At 39.2% G+C, this 14,471-nt stretch overlaps 1 protein-coding gene across 1 annotated transcript in view; it reads left to right on the forward strand.

Moving 5' to 3' along the window:
* Positions 1-14,471, forward strand: part of TrpRS (Tryptophanyl-tRNA synthetase) — a 102,422-nt gene that overhangs the window by 16,561 nt on the left and 71,390 nt on the right.

Raw genomic sequence — 14,471 nt, forward strand, 5'->3', positions numbered from 1 at the left:
GGGCTTGAACCCCGGTCCAATCAAGGAACACGTTCTATGCACTCTCGCTCCTTACTACTCAGCTACATCAGGCCTGATGTAGAGTTTAAAAAATAAATAATTTGAAGATTGGTTATCCTTTAGGAAACCTACTTTTAATTATACTGACTGACACGATTTTTACCTCCACTAATATATCAGCTGTTTTCAATCAATTTTTATGCAAAGATTTTGAAAATAATTCTAAAAAATCACATTATGTCATAAATTCTATATATACATTTTTTGTATTTACCCATGATACGTATGTCTATTACACTGGTCAACATGTAAAATGTTACGAAGATGAAAATACCAAATCTTGACTAATTTTATGCTACCGAACATGAAAATCATATTAAAATTTGTCGATTGGCTCTTGTTTTTGAATTACAGTTGGGGTCTCATATCAGCGAGTTACTCTACGTTATCAATTACGGCCCTTGGCAAAACACATGACAACACTGCAGTTTCAGTACCACCGCGCTCTTATCACACGATCGGCAACTGTTGCCTCACTCTGCATCACGTGATATAAGTTGTTATTGTCTCAAATGCATATTTGACTCTGTTGCAGTAATTGTCAAATATGGCTGATTGCCTCAAATATGCCTCAAATACTGGGTGATTTGTTCTCAGTAAACGGTTGTTCTCTGTGAGATTCCTACTTTTTGCACAGTGTTTGTGTTGTGTTAGATTAATATGCCCCGTGTTGTGTGAATAGTCTGGATAACTTCTGTTACGTATATGGAGAAGTCACATTAGCTTCAAGAAAGCATCTCTTAACTCAAGCCATAAAAAAGGCCTACTTCTTGTACTTTGGGTGTAAAGTTGGTGACCAGGACAAGAACTGGGCTCCACATATATGTGCACTACCTGTTCATCAAAACTCAATGCATGGGTGAATCAAAAGGGATGTTTTATGCCTTTTGCAGTGCCCATGATATTAAGGGAGCCAACAAATCACGTCACAGACTATTATTTCTATATGTTGCCTCCTATTAGAAAAGGGATGACAATGAAGAAAAAGTGGACAGTGACATACCCAAATATACCATCTGAAAGTCCCATGCCTCACAGTGAAGTACTACCTATTCTTGAATCATCCAACTGTTTTTCTGTACACTCTGATGAAGATGAAGACACCGATGAACATTAACTTGATATACGTGAAGAAGTACAGCAACCGTCTATGTCAAGGGATCCACCATTTTGTCCAAACCTTTATCCTTCTGAACCACATAAGATCACAGAAAGTGAGCTTAATGACTTCTTCGGGGATCTTGAACTGCTGAAGAATAAGGCAGAGCTTTTGGCCTCAAGGCTACAACGTGGAATCTTCTAGATGATTCTGTGAAAGTGACAACATTTTGTACTCAAAATAAAGACTATGATAAATTCTATCAAACAGAAGATGAACTCAAGATTTGTATGGATGTTGATGGTCTAATGGCAGAAATGAACATGAGGCATGTTCCCGAATAATGGCGACCATTTAGATGCTTCTAAAGTTAGCCTTAAGGCTGTGTTATTACACCAATAATACCTCTTGCTTATGCCATCCACAAAAAAAAAAAAAGAAACATACACAAACATGGAGAACATCCTCTTAGGTGTACACTATCAGAAGTATGAGTGGCAGATATGTGGTGATTTAAAGGTAATCGCCATTTTATTAGGACTAAAAAAAAAGTAGTAGTAGTAGTGACATGTGATGCAAGAAAGCAAATGTATGAGCTTATGCAGCATCAGCCAAAAAAAAAAAAAAAAAAAAATCACTCCATTCCCTCAAAATGCCTGTCCAGTTCCTCCTTAAATTTATTCAACCTATCAACTTCCACAACGACACATGGAAGTTTGTTCCAGCAATTAACCACCCGCTGGCTAAAGGCAAATTTCTGCACATCTATTCTACATCTGTCTTTTCTTAATTTGAATTTATGCCCCCTTAGGTTCGTAATCTGAACAAGTGGAAGGATCCCATCAGAATTCAGCGTGCTCAACCCATTCAAGGCCTTATATACCCCAATCAGATCACTGCGCAGGTGCCTAGTCTCCAGCCACTGCAATTTGCAGAACTTAAGCCTCTCTTGGTAAGAGGATCCCTTCATTCCCCTCACCAATCTTGTTGCCCTTCTCTGTACACGCTCAAGTAAATCTACATCCTTCCTAAAATGAGGCCTCCAGACCTGTACGCAGTACTCAAGGCGTGGCCTGACCATTGCCTTATACAGAAGGATAATCACCTCCTTTTCCCTGCTAGCAAAATTCCTATATATCATTGACAAAACCCCATGACCTGCCCTGGCAGCCTGTCTTCATTGCTCAGAAAACTTCATATCTGCCTGCACAATTACTCCCAGGTCTTTTTCATTTTCTACCACCTTAAGTGTAGTACCACACAGTTGGTACGTTTCTCTGGGGTTACTTCTACCCATATGCAGTACTTTGCATTTGTCAAGGTTAAACTTCAGTTGCCACTTCTTAGCCCATCTGCCCAAATTATCCAGATCCTGTTGCAGTAGCACACTGCCATTACTGTCATTAACAACCCTACCAACCTTTGTATCATCTGCAAACTTCGACATTAAGCCTGATATACCTTCATCAATATCATTGATAAATATACAAAACAACAGTGGACCTAACACCGAACCCTGTGGGACTCCACTAATAACATTAATCCAAGAAGAGCAGCACCCATTGATTACCACCCTCTGTCTTCTCGCACTTAACCATCCTTTTATCCATTGTAGCAACTTACCCTTAATACCATTCTGCTCCAATTTGTACAATAGTCTTCCATGCACAACAGTGTCAAAAGCTTTCCTGAAATCCAAATATATGATATCAAAATTATTTTTTGCACCCAGTTCCTTTGTAACCACATCATAATATCCTATCAAATTTGTCAGACAAGACTTTCCTTTAACAAACCCATGCTGTCTGAATTATTGCTGCAGTCTTGTCTAGATGATCCTGCAATGCATCTTTAACCAGCGACTCCATTATTTTACCCGGAACAGAAGTTAAACTAACTGGTCTGTAATTACTCGTGTCACCCTTCGATCCCCCTTTGTGAATTGGAGATACATTTGCACATCTCCAGTCCGTGGGAACCTCCCCTGAGTCCAAGGATGCTCTCATAATTATGGCTAAGGGTTTGCTTAGTTGCTTTGCCACCTCCTTTAATATAACTGGATAGATCCCATCCACCCCAGGTGCTTTTCTTACGTTTAACTTCAACAATTTCTCTTCCACTTTGCTCTCAGTTATTACAAAATTATTAAGTATCTTGCTACAATTTGATAACCTTCTGCCATTTTCAAACCTTAATAATTCCTCACGTGTGAATGTAGATGCAAAATACTCATTCAGTTTGTTTGCTATCTGAGCAGGATCATCAACAGTCGAACCATCGATGTCAAGTGGACCAATCAGATTCATCCCCTTCCTTTTAGAGTTTATATAAGTAAAGAAATCCTTGCTGTTTTTCTTAGAATATTTTGCCAAGGATTTCTCGTAATCTGCCTTCGCCTGCCGAATCTCCTTTGTGACCTGATTACAGATTAACTTATATCTGCCATAGGCTTCTGAGTCGCTTGATGATTTATATGCATCCCATGCATTTTTCTTCTCTGTTACGAGTCTCATTATTTCATTTGACAACCATTTAGGCCTAAACCTTGAACAATATTTCTTAATAGGTATGAAACTTTTAGTAGCTTCCACTATTAATTCCTTGAATGCTTCCCACTTAGAATTTACTATTGGTAACATCGTCAGTTGATCCCACTGTACAGAATTTAAAAACTCGCCTTTACGGAAGCAAAAACCCTTTCCTTTACCCCTGATGGTAATTAAATCTTTAAGTAAATCCCACGTCAGTACACTGTGATCACTGCCACCTAGTTGTTCTTTTATCTGCAAATTCCTAATGCATGAATGATCACTGCTGATAACCAGATCAAGAGTATTACTTTCTCTGGTTGCCTCTCGAACATGCTGCTGCAGAAAACAATCATCCAATAAATCCACAAAAGTCTGACTAGTGTGTGAGTGCCCATCCCTCAAGTTCCAGTCAATATCTGGGAAGTTAAAATCCCCCATTATAACACATTCCGATTTCCTAGCCCACTCTATTTCTCTGTACAATTGTTCATTGTACTCATTCAAGTCATTAGGCCTATAACACACTCCTACTCTTATTTTTTCTTTCACAGTGCTTATGTCACACCAAACTGACTCAACAGTGCACTGTTCATCTATATCAACTGGATGCACTTCTTTTGATTTTATGTTTTTCTTTATTAACAGCATAACACCTCCTCCCTTCCTGTCCTGTCTATCCTTTCTGTACACATTGTACTCCCCAAATTCCAGTTCGGCACCTTATATCTGTGTGACACCACGTCTCTGATATCCCAACAATATCCGCCTTTGATGTCTTGACCAACACTTCAAATTCATCAAATTTATTTACTATACTTCTAGCATTGGTATACATGCAAGTATACATGCACCTATTCTTATTCTTATCTACTCTAACACGTCCCTGAAACCCCCAACACCCCTCGCTCCAGGTCGCTACTTATTCTAATAGAAGTTGTGCAAGAATCACCTTCACCTCTGCCTACGGCTACTGTTAAACTATTAGTCCTTGTATCCCCCCAAGCTATCAGTTTTCCGACCCACCTAACACTGCCTCGATAGCATCAGCAAATATTCTTGCACCCTTTTTATTTAAGTGTATCCCATCCCTCTAGAAGCAGTCTCTCCTGTTAACAAGTACAGTCCAGGCTAAAAAAAATTCTATCCCCTGAGCCTTGCACAATCTTTCCAGGGCCGAATTGATCGACAAGGCTCTCATCATATACTCCCTCCTATCGTGTCTGGGCAGAATTGCAGACACTTTCAAATTCAACCCTAATTCACGGCTTTTTTTCATCAGTGACCTGTACTTGTTAAGTAATTCTGCCGGTCTCCTACTCTTAATATCATTAGTGCCAACGTGTACAACTATATCACCTTTTGTGTCCCTAAAAGATGATATCTGCTCTACAATGTCATCAACCTTTGCCCCTGGCAGACATACCCTGGTCCTGTTCCACCTATCCTTTTTACAAAGGATGTTTCCCGTTTCCCTGACAATAGAGTCACCAACAACTACTAGTTCCTTTGGGACCAGCGCAATCTGCCTTGGGGGTTGCCGCTGTGTTGCGTGATGACCAATTGCAAGCTCTGGCGTTGATGTGGGCAGCTGAGAGCCTGATGGGCCTCTCAATTTAGACCTTTCGAGGGCATCCACCCTGTCCTTCAAACTCTCATATAGGCCCATAACAATGCTGAGTTGTCGCCTGATTTCCTTACACTCCTTACATCGCACATACACAAAGACATCCCCCATGGCAATATCATGTTTCATTCCAGATAGTTCGGCAAACATTTCACAAGTCGCACATTTTTTTAGGCTGTGATGTGTTGGAGAATCGCCCCCCTCAGTTCTCCCCAAAGTCACAGCATTCCTGCCACTTTGTGCCCATTGCTTTGCTGCTCAAGTTTGGTGCATGATATTTTACATTAATAAGATCAATAAATTAAATTAAATTAAATGTCAATACTACGCTATCTAATAGAAACAGTGAAGCGTATTACTGTTTCTATAATTATACGTTAGAGCTACCTAGCTACCTCAATTAAAAATTTGAATTCCATATCACTATATACAAAAACAATGCCTGCAATATTCGAATGAAATAACGGTTTTATAAAGTATTACGTATATCTACAAAAACTGTTTATATAAATTAAAATAAAAATAACCAGCGTAATTTTAACTATAAGACTACGTATTAAGTACAATATAAAATAACAATTATGTAAATAAAAAGCAAACACTTATCGTTTTTTTTGGAGCCTGTAACTCACAGCTGTATTTTCTAAAGAGAGTCAGCACCCTCTCTGTTACACTGTTGCTTTCTCTGTGAGAGTGGGATAGTCATGCCAAGGATATGCACTACGAGAAGAGAAGTTGGCCTCAACAAAAATCATTAACACCTGAAATGAAAAACATAGCATTTGAACCTCTGGTAGATCTAAATAAAGTTTTACTTCCTTCATTCCACATCAAATGAACCTGCTCAGGTAGCTAACAAACTAAATGAATATTTTGCATCTACATTCACACATGAGGAGTTATTCAGGGAGGGGAATGCCAGAGGTGTATTCAACTCCAACAGTAAGCTAGATGAACAGAGTAAAGTGAGGGAGAAATTGTTGAAGATAAAAATCAGAAAGGCACCTGGGGTGGATGGAACTATCCGGTTATATTAAAGGAGGCGACAAAGGAAGGTGCCTCCGTAGCCAGGTGGGAAGGAGCAACAGCGCGTATCACACGCTTCTTTATTAGACCACGGTTCGAGCCCATCACTACCAAATACAGAGGATGCGGAAAGGTCAGGGAATGACCACCGCATATTCCCGGAGAAATATGGCCTTAGTTGATAATGCTCCTAAAAACCAAACAACAAACAGCGACAAAGGAAGTAAGCAAACCCTTAGCCATAATTATGAGAGCTTCTTTGGACTCAGGTGAGGTACCCATGGACTGGAGATGTGCAAATGTGACCTTGATACACAAAGGAAGATCAAAGGGCAACACAAGTAATTATAGACCTGTTAGTTTAACTTCTGTTGCAGGAAAATTAATGGAGGCACTGGTTAAAGAAGCATTACAGCATCATCTAGCCAAGACTTCAGTTATAGCTCGAACACAGCATGGGTTTGTTAAGGGGAAGTCTTGTCTGACAAATTTGATTGGATACTATGATGTAGTCACAAAGGAACTGGATGCAAAGCATAACTTTGATATCATATATTTGGGTCTTAGAAAGGCCTTTGATACTGTTGCACATGGAAGACTGCTGCACAAATTGGAACAGTGTGGCATTGTAGGCAAATTGCTGCTGTGGATAAAGGGATGGTTGAGTGGGAGAAGACAGAGAGTGGTAATCAATGGACACTGCTCTTTGTGGACTAATCTTAGTGAAGTCCCTCAGGGTTCAGTGTTGGGCCATTGTTGTTTTCTGTATTTATAAATGATATTGATGACGGTATATCAGGCTTAATGTCCAAGTTTGCAGACGATACGAAGGTTGGCAGGATTGTTAACGACAGTACACTGCTGTTTGTTTGTTTGTTTGTTTGTTATTTGGTTTTTAGGAGCATTAGCAACTAAGTCCATATTGCTCCGGGGATATGCGTTGGACATTCCGCATCCTCCGTATTTGGTGGGCACTGGCTCGAACCCCGGTCTAATCAAGAAGTGTGTGCTATGCACTGCTGCTCCTGCCCACCTGGCTACGGAGGTGCCCAGTACACTGCTGCAACAGGATCTAGAAAAGTTGATCAGATGGACTGAGAGGTGGCAAATGAAGTTTAATATTGACAAATGTAAAGTGATACATATGGGAAGCAGTAATCCCAGAGTAATGTATCAATTCTGTGGTACCACATTGACAGTGGTAGAGAATGAAAAGGACGAGGGGATAATTGTGCAGGCAGATATGAAGTTTTCTGAGCAGTGCAGATGGTCTGCATGAGTAGCTTATGGTGTCTTGTCAATGATATACAGGAATTTTTCTAGCAGGGATAAGGAGGTGATTATCCCCTTGTATAAGGCAATGGTCAGGCCACACATTGAGTACTCTATACAGGTCTTGAGGCCTCATTTTAAGAAGGATGAAGAGCTGCTGGAATGAATACAGAGAAGGGCAACAAGGTTATTGAATGGAACAAAAGGTTGCTCTTACAAAGAAAGGCTTAAGTTTTGCAAATTGGTGTCTGGAGACTAGGCACCTGCGAGGTGATCTGATTGAGGTGTATAAAGCCTTGAATGGTTTGAGCATGCTCAATGCTGATGAGATTCTTCCTCTTGCTCAGAATAATCACCTGAGAGGGCATAAATTCAAATTGAGGAAAGACGGTTGTAGGATAGATATGCGGAAGTTTGCCTTTAGCCAGCAGGTGGTTGATTGCTGGAACAGAGTTCCATCTTTTGTTATAGAAGTTGATAGCTTAAATAGATTCAAGGCAGAACTTGACAAACATTTGGAGCGAGGGGATTGGTGAAATAAGGTTGTTTTTTTTTTTTTGGCTGATGCTATATAAGCTTGCTTTCTTGTATCATGTTCCCTTGCTAATGCAAACTGGGACTCATGAAAAATTTTGTGAAAGCTTTGGAAGTGAATGGTCCTGTATTCACATATTTGCAAGAGAAGTTTCCAAAACATTTGGCCTCAGCAGGGGTCCAGCATCTAAACGACCAGATGAACAATGGTACACGACACTACACATACAATATTCATACACTTTTAAATCTCTGGCATTTCCAGCAAACTGGTACACCCACAATGAAAACTATGCGAAGATGTGGGAAACTCCTGCTGCCATCTGACACTAAGTACTCCTTGCACCCACCACCACCTTACTTCTTACGAAAAACTGGGTTACAACATGTTACTGAAGATGCATTTCTTGCACTCACATTTTGATTTCTTCCCACCAAACTGTGGTGTCGTCAACAACGAACATGGTGAGCATTTCCATCAAGGCATTGTAGGATGGAACAAAGATACAAAAGCAAATGGAGTGCCGCCGTTTTAGCTGATTTGGATAGTGAAAAGGGATGCTCCCAAAGCCGAATAAAAGCAAAAAGTGAAAAGATCCTGTGTTTGATACAGGTATGTTCCTAGCTACACATCTTACTGCCATATAAATAAAAAAAATCTTGTATAAATATGAAAAACTACTTTTTTCGAAAACAATACCCAATCTGCCATTTTAAGCACTATTTCCGTGTTAAGTCCCTCAAAATCTATACAGTAAACTTACTTTCATGTTTGTAACAAGATATTACCCAAAATTTGTTGTTCAGTATTATATATAATTCTGTAATCCATTTTCTGGTTATCAAAATTGCAAGCAACTGGAAACAGCTACAGATACGTGCACCCACTCATTTTTAAGCTTACACTGTCAGCATGGCCAGAAATATAAAAGTTTTACAATGGAATGCACCCAACCCCTAAAAGGATCATAAAAGTGATCATCTAATACCCGATAAACACTGGTATTAGATGATCCCTCGCTGTGTGACCACTCATTTTAAAGCTTACATTGTCAGGATGTTGGAAAAAATAAGTTTTATGATGAAACACACCCTCAACCCTTAAGGGGGCTTGGAAGTTATTTTAAACACGTTGTTTAAAAAGGTTTGAAACTATACGTTATAAAAAGCACAGTTATTTTGTGAAAAAATAAGTGATTTGAAAAGTTGAATTTGGTGAGTTTGATGTTTTTTCCAAGACATTTAAAAGGTGGATTTGACCTTGACAGCATGTGACTGAAGAGAGTTTAGCCTTCTGGCATTGAATTCAGAGTTTAAATTAGCCAGCTTGTGTGTGCTGTAAAATGAGTTTGTGTTGTCTATAAAAGAAGTTAGTGTTTTGTATTGCTCAAGTGTTGGTGTTCAAAGTTGGTTCTCAGATCTCTCTCTCTCTCTCTCTCTCTCTCTCTCTCTCTCTCTCTCTCTCTCTGTGTGTGTGTGTGTGTCAAATAAAAAGAGTTTTGATGTGAGTTTTCTCATTTTAAACCTTACACTGTCAGGGTTGAGAAAAATAAAAGTTTTACAATGAAACACACTCTCAACCCCTAAATGGAATCATAAAAATGATCATCTAGCAATTGGTTAACACCAGGTTACCTTCTCCATGCCCCTCGAGAGCCAGCTGTAAAGTAGACCTTGATAGCATTTCAATTCAATTGTTAGCACACTCATTGTGTACATATTTCATAGACATGAATGCAAGGGATCATCCTTGCAGACGTGGCCAAGTGTATAGAAATGTTACAACAGTTAGAGAGGCAGTATGTGTTTCCATGCGTAATGTTAGATCATGCCACGTGACTGGAGCTACTGCTGTATTTCCTTGGAGAACATTGGGTATTGAAGAGAACACTGCTGCTCTCTCCATAATGTCAGTCTCATGGATGAAATGTGCAATCATTGTCAGCCACTTCATTTCTCAGCAGAAAAAACATCTGATCATTACAATTCTTGCTGCCACAATAGCTTAGCGTATTTCTCATGAGATAAAAGTTAATGAAGAATTAAAGCCTTTAACATTGACCAACCAACAGTTTATAGCAAATATTTATATGTACAACAGTGCCATGGCTTTCACTTCATTTTCAGCATGTCAAAATCAAATGATGCTAGTGCTAGCCCACTCTGATTTATGATTCAAGGAGAAATATACCATTACATTTCTGATTTGCTCCCACCAAAAGGAACATCGCTGATGCACAGCCAACTGTATGTTTCTGATTCACTCTGAATGTGGCTACTATTTAAAAAATTGAAAATATTTTGAGGGATAATCCATACACCATTGATACAATAAAGCAGGGCGCCTCTGTAGCCAGGTGGGCAAGAGCAGCAGTGCATAGCACATTCTTCTTGATTAGACCGGGGTTCGAGCCCGTGCCCACCAAATACAGAGGATGTGGAAAGGTCAGGGAATGACCACCGCATATCCCCGGAGCAATATGGCCCTAGTTGCTAATGCTCCTAAAAACCAAATAACAAACAAACAAATAACAACAAAGCAGATGAAGCTGTGGTGCAAGAGAATAACACCTCATATCGTTGTACTATTTGTTGATGTCAACACTGACTAATGTAGGTGTAACAGGCACACTTCAGATTAGATTGCAGGAGTTTTTATTGCAAAAGGAGAACTACCTGCTCATTGGCATGTAGTTGCCAATAAGCAGGTGGTTCAGCATGCAAGGAGTATTTTAGCACTTCCTTGCACACAGCTTGTTTGTTTGTTTGTTACAGGGCGCCTCCATAGCCAGGTGGGTAGGAGCCGCAGTACGTAGCACACGGCTTCTTGATTAGACCGGGGTTTGAGCCCGTGCCCACCAAATACGGAGGATGCGGAAAGGTCAGGGAATGACCACCGCATCCCCCCCCCCGGAGCAATATGACCTTAGTTGCTAATGCTCCTAAAAACCAAATAATAATAATAATAATAATAACTTGGCTACGGAGGCACCTTGCACACAACAAGCAAGGAGATGCAAAAATACTCTCCACATTGAGCCCACATTTGCAATCCAATGATGTACCAGGTTATCTTCCCTTACAGAGAACCCAGCTGAAATAAATATTTGCAGCATAGTGGCTGTAGACTATAACGTACTCGAATGAGGCTCACTATATTACAATTTGTTATATTTAGTCTGGAAGTTTGGATGCTGTTCACTCACTTACACCAGTCCAAAAAACTCTTTAAACAGTATGTAGTTGACCAATATACTGGCATTGAAGGTGAGAGGTTCAGTTATCTACAGCCTTTCAAAAACAGTTATGCACAGAACAGTTGCAATGTCTTCAAGACTTTGTTTCTTGACGCAACCAAGAAATCTAATAGCTGGCAGAATCGTAGTACCACCATCAACTTTTCAAGGAAGCCCATGGAGTATGCAGTAGCGATACCATGTTGCTAAGGGCATTGTCAGAAAATATGAGAAACCAGATTTTTTCTAACCTTCACTTGCAACCCACACTGGCCCGACATCATTTCAGCATTACAACCACAAGAAAGACCTATTGATAAATCTGACATCTTTCATTTTAAATTGAAGGAGATAAAAACAGATTTATTTCAGTGCAGTGTTTTTGGTAAAATTGTAGCATATGTCTGTGTTGTAGAATTTCAAAAAAGATGGCACCTGCACTGCCATATGTTATTAATGCTTGAAAATGATGCAAAGTTGCACAAACCAGAAGATATTGATGATTTGGTGTTTGCTAAGACAAGAATGCTTTCCCTCAATTGCATGATATTATATAGCAGATGGTTCACAGACCCTGTGGTGCTAAAAATCCTTAATCTCTGTGCATGAAAGATGGTTCTTGCCCTATATATAGACTATGTCAAAACATGCTATAGCTACAAAGGGTGTATATGAAATTGATAATTGCAATATTGTGCCTTACAACCCACAGTTACTCTTAAAATACAATGCTCATATAAATGTGGACATTTGCTCAAGCGTAGTGTGAAATACCTTTTCAACGTTTACAAAGGCCACGACACAGGCTAATATGGTGTTTTTTGCAATTGTCAATAAGAGTGCTCTCCATTATGATGAGATACAACAGGTCACACAAATGTTGCTGGAGATTATTTGAAAACGAAATGCATGAACAGTCTCATACAGTCATTCGCCTTGCTGTACACAAACCAAATTGTCAAGTTATTATTTTTGAAAAGGATCAGAGGAGGAAGCACTTGCAAACGTTCTCAATAAACATGACACTCACTGCATGATTTCAGCTAAATGCAACTGATGAACATGCACAAAGTATTTCATATGCTGAGATCCCAAATCATTACATTTTTGCGAACGGTATGTGGAAGAAATGACAGCGAGGAGGTGAAAATGTCATTGGCAAGATGTATGTAGCTGCTCCGATTGACCCAGAACAATATTTCATTAACTTGCTACATGTCACAGGAGCCATATCTTTTGAAAACTTACAATCTTTCAATTATACATTATACCCAACTTTCTGGGAAACAGCAGTTAGTCAGTGATGACTGAGTGGCATGCATGCTTGTAAGAAATGTCTTTATTTCAGATCCCTAAACAGTTGCAGGAGCTTTTTGCTTATATATCCTTCTTGTGTCAACCTGCTTCACCTCCTCCCTTTGAGCAACCTTCTAACGATTTATGATTGAAGATTTGCTCTCAATCCATGGAGCAGAATCTGCAGAACAAAAAGTTATACCAATAATTGAGACCATTCTAAAAGGTAACAGTCTTTCGTGTAAGTAATTAGGCCTACTGAATATTGGTACCACACAACTTCCCATCATTCATACTGACAACACTGAACATGAAGAAAGGTAAACAATTTTTTAGGGAATTAAACAGAGAACAACAAAAAGTCGTGGAAGAAATACTTCAGTCTGTTGATGGACAATCCACTCACAAATTATTCTTTCTCAAAGCTCTGGGAGGTTGTGAGAAAACATTTGTTTATTCTTGCTTCCTTCACATAGTAAGAAGTAGAGATGAAGTAGCTTTGGCCGCAGCATGGACAAGGATTGCAGCTCTGTTGCCAGAAGGCAAAAACCATTCATAAACTGTTCAGTCTAACAGTATACCTTTGACAGACATGTCTCTCTCTCTCTCTCTCTCTCTCTCTCTCTTCCATAAAGCAAAACTCGCCACAGGCTGCTGTTTTGCATAAATGTTCCCTCATCATCATTGATGAGGCTTCTGTGGTTCTAGCACTTGCTATTAACTGCATTGATATTGGTCGTTTATGGAACTCATGCTGTGTGATCTCCCAATGGGTGGGAAGGTTGTTTTCTGTAGCGATTTTTTGCAGGTGCTTCCAGTTGTTCCATATGGAGGAAGTTCAAATTATTGTGTCTTCCATTCGTAGGTCAAAGATATGGAACAGTATCAAAACTTTACACTTAATGTAAAACATGCACAAAACCATCGGAGATAGATTTTGTGAACTGGTTGCTGCAAATTGGAAATAACAAAATGCCAGTTGCCATACAAAAAAACATTGTGTGAATACCAGATAATTTCATAACAAACAACTCCTTAATAACATGTCTTTGGCAACTCCTTGAGTGGAAACTACTCTGATTATGCAAACAAAGCTATAGTTAGCCCATTTAATGATGACTGTGCATGTATAAATAAAAAGATTCTAGACCTAATTACTAGAGATATCAAAAAAGAGTATTTCAGTATTCATCCCATTCAGTTCGAAGATAATTCCTTGGTGGGATGCCAATTGAATATCTACACCCATTAACACCATCTGGCATGCCTCCACATAATCTTCAATTAAAGAAACATGCAATTGTTATGCTGATATGAATATGAACTTGGGCTACAAGTTAGTGAATGGTGTCAGTATTGTTGTAAAAGAATTATATAATCACGCTCTCAAATTGGAAACCTTAACTGACCAAGTTCAAGGACACAAGATATTCCTGCCAAGAATAGAAATGATCTCCGCTGACCTAAACTTGCCTTTCACCTTTAAAAGAAAACAGTTTGCTATTCGCCTTGCTTTTGCTATTACTATATGCAAATCTCAAGGGCAAATGTTTTAAAAGTTGGGAATCTATCTGTCTCGATGTGTATTCCACAGAACAGGCTCCACATTCAGCAGAGCCTGTTCTGTGGCCGACTTCAAAATTAAAATAAACTGTATCTCTGTAAAGGGAGAGTTTGGAACTATGAAGGACATTACATGAAAAATATTGTACACGATGATATTTTGCAATAAAATAATAAAATAACACATTTGAAATTAAAAGAAAAATTAAAATACAATAAAATGAAATTGC

Source organism: Mastigoproctus giganteus, chromosome 2 (assembly GCF_048544385.1).
Source record: "Mastigoproctus giganteus isolate SK-2022 chromosome 2, ASM4854438v1, whole genome shotgun sequence".
In the NCBI taxonomy this organism is placed as follows: Eukaryota; Metazoa; Arthropoda; class Arachnida; order Uropygi; family Thelyphonidae; genus Mastigoproctus; species Mastigoproctus giganteus.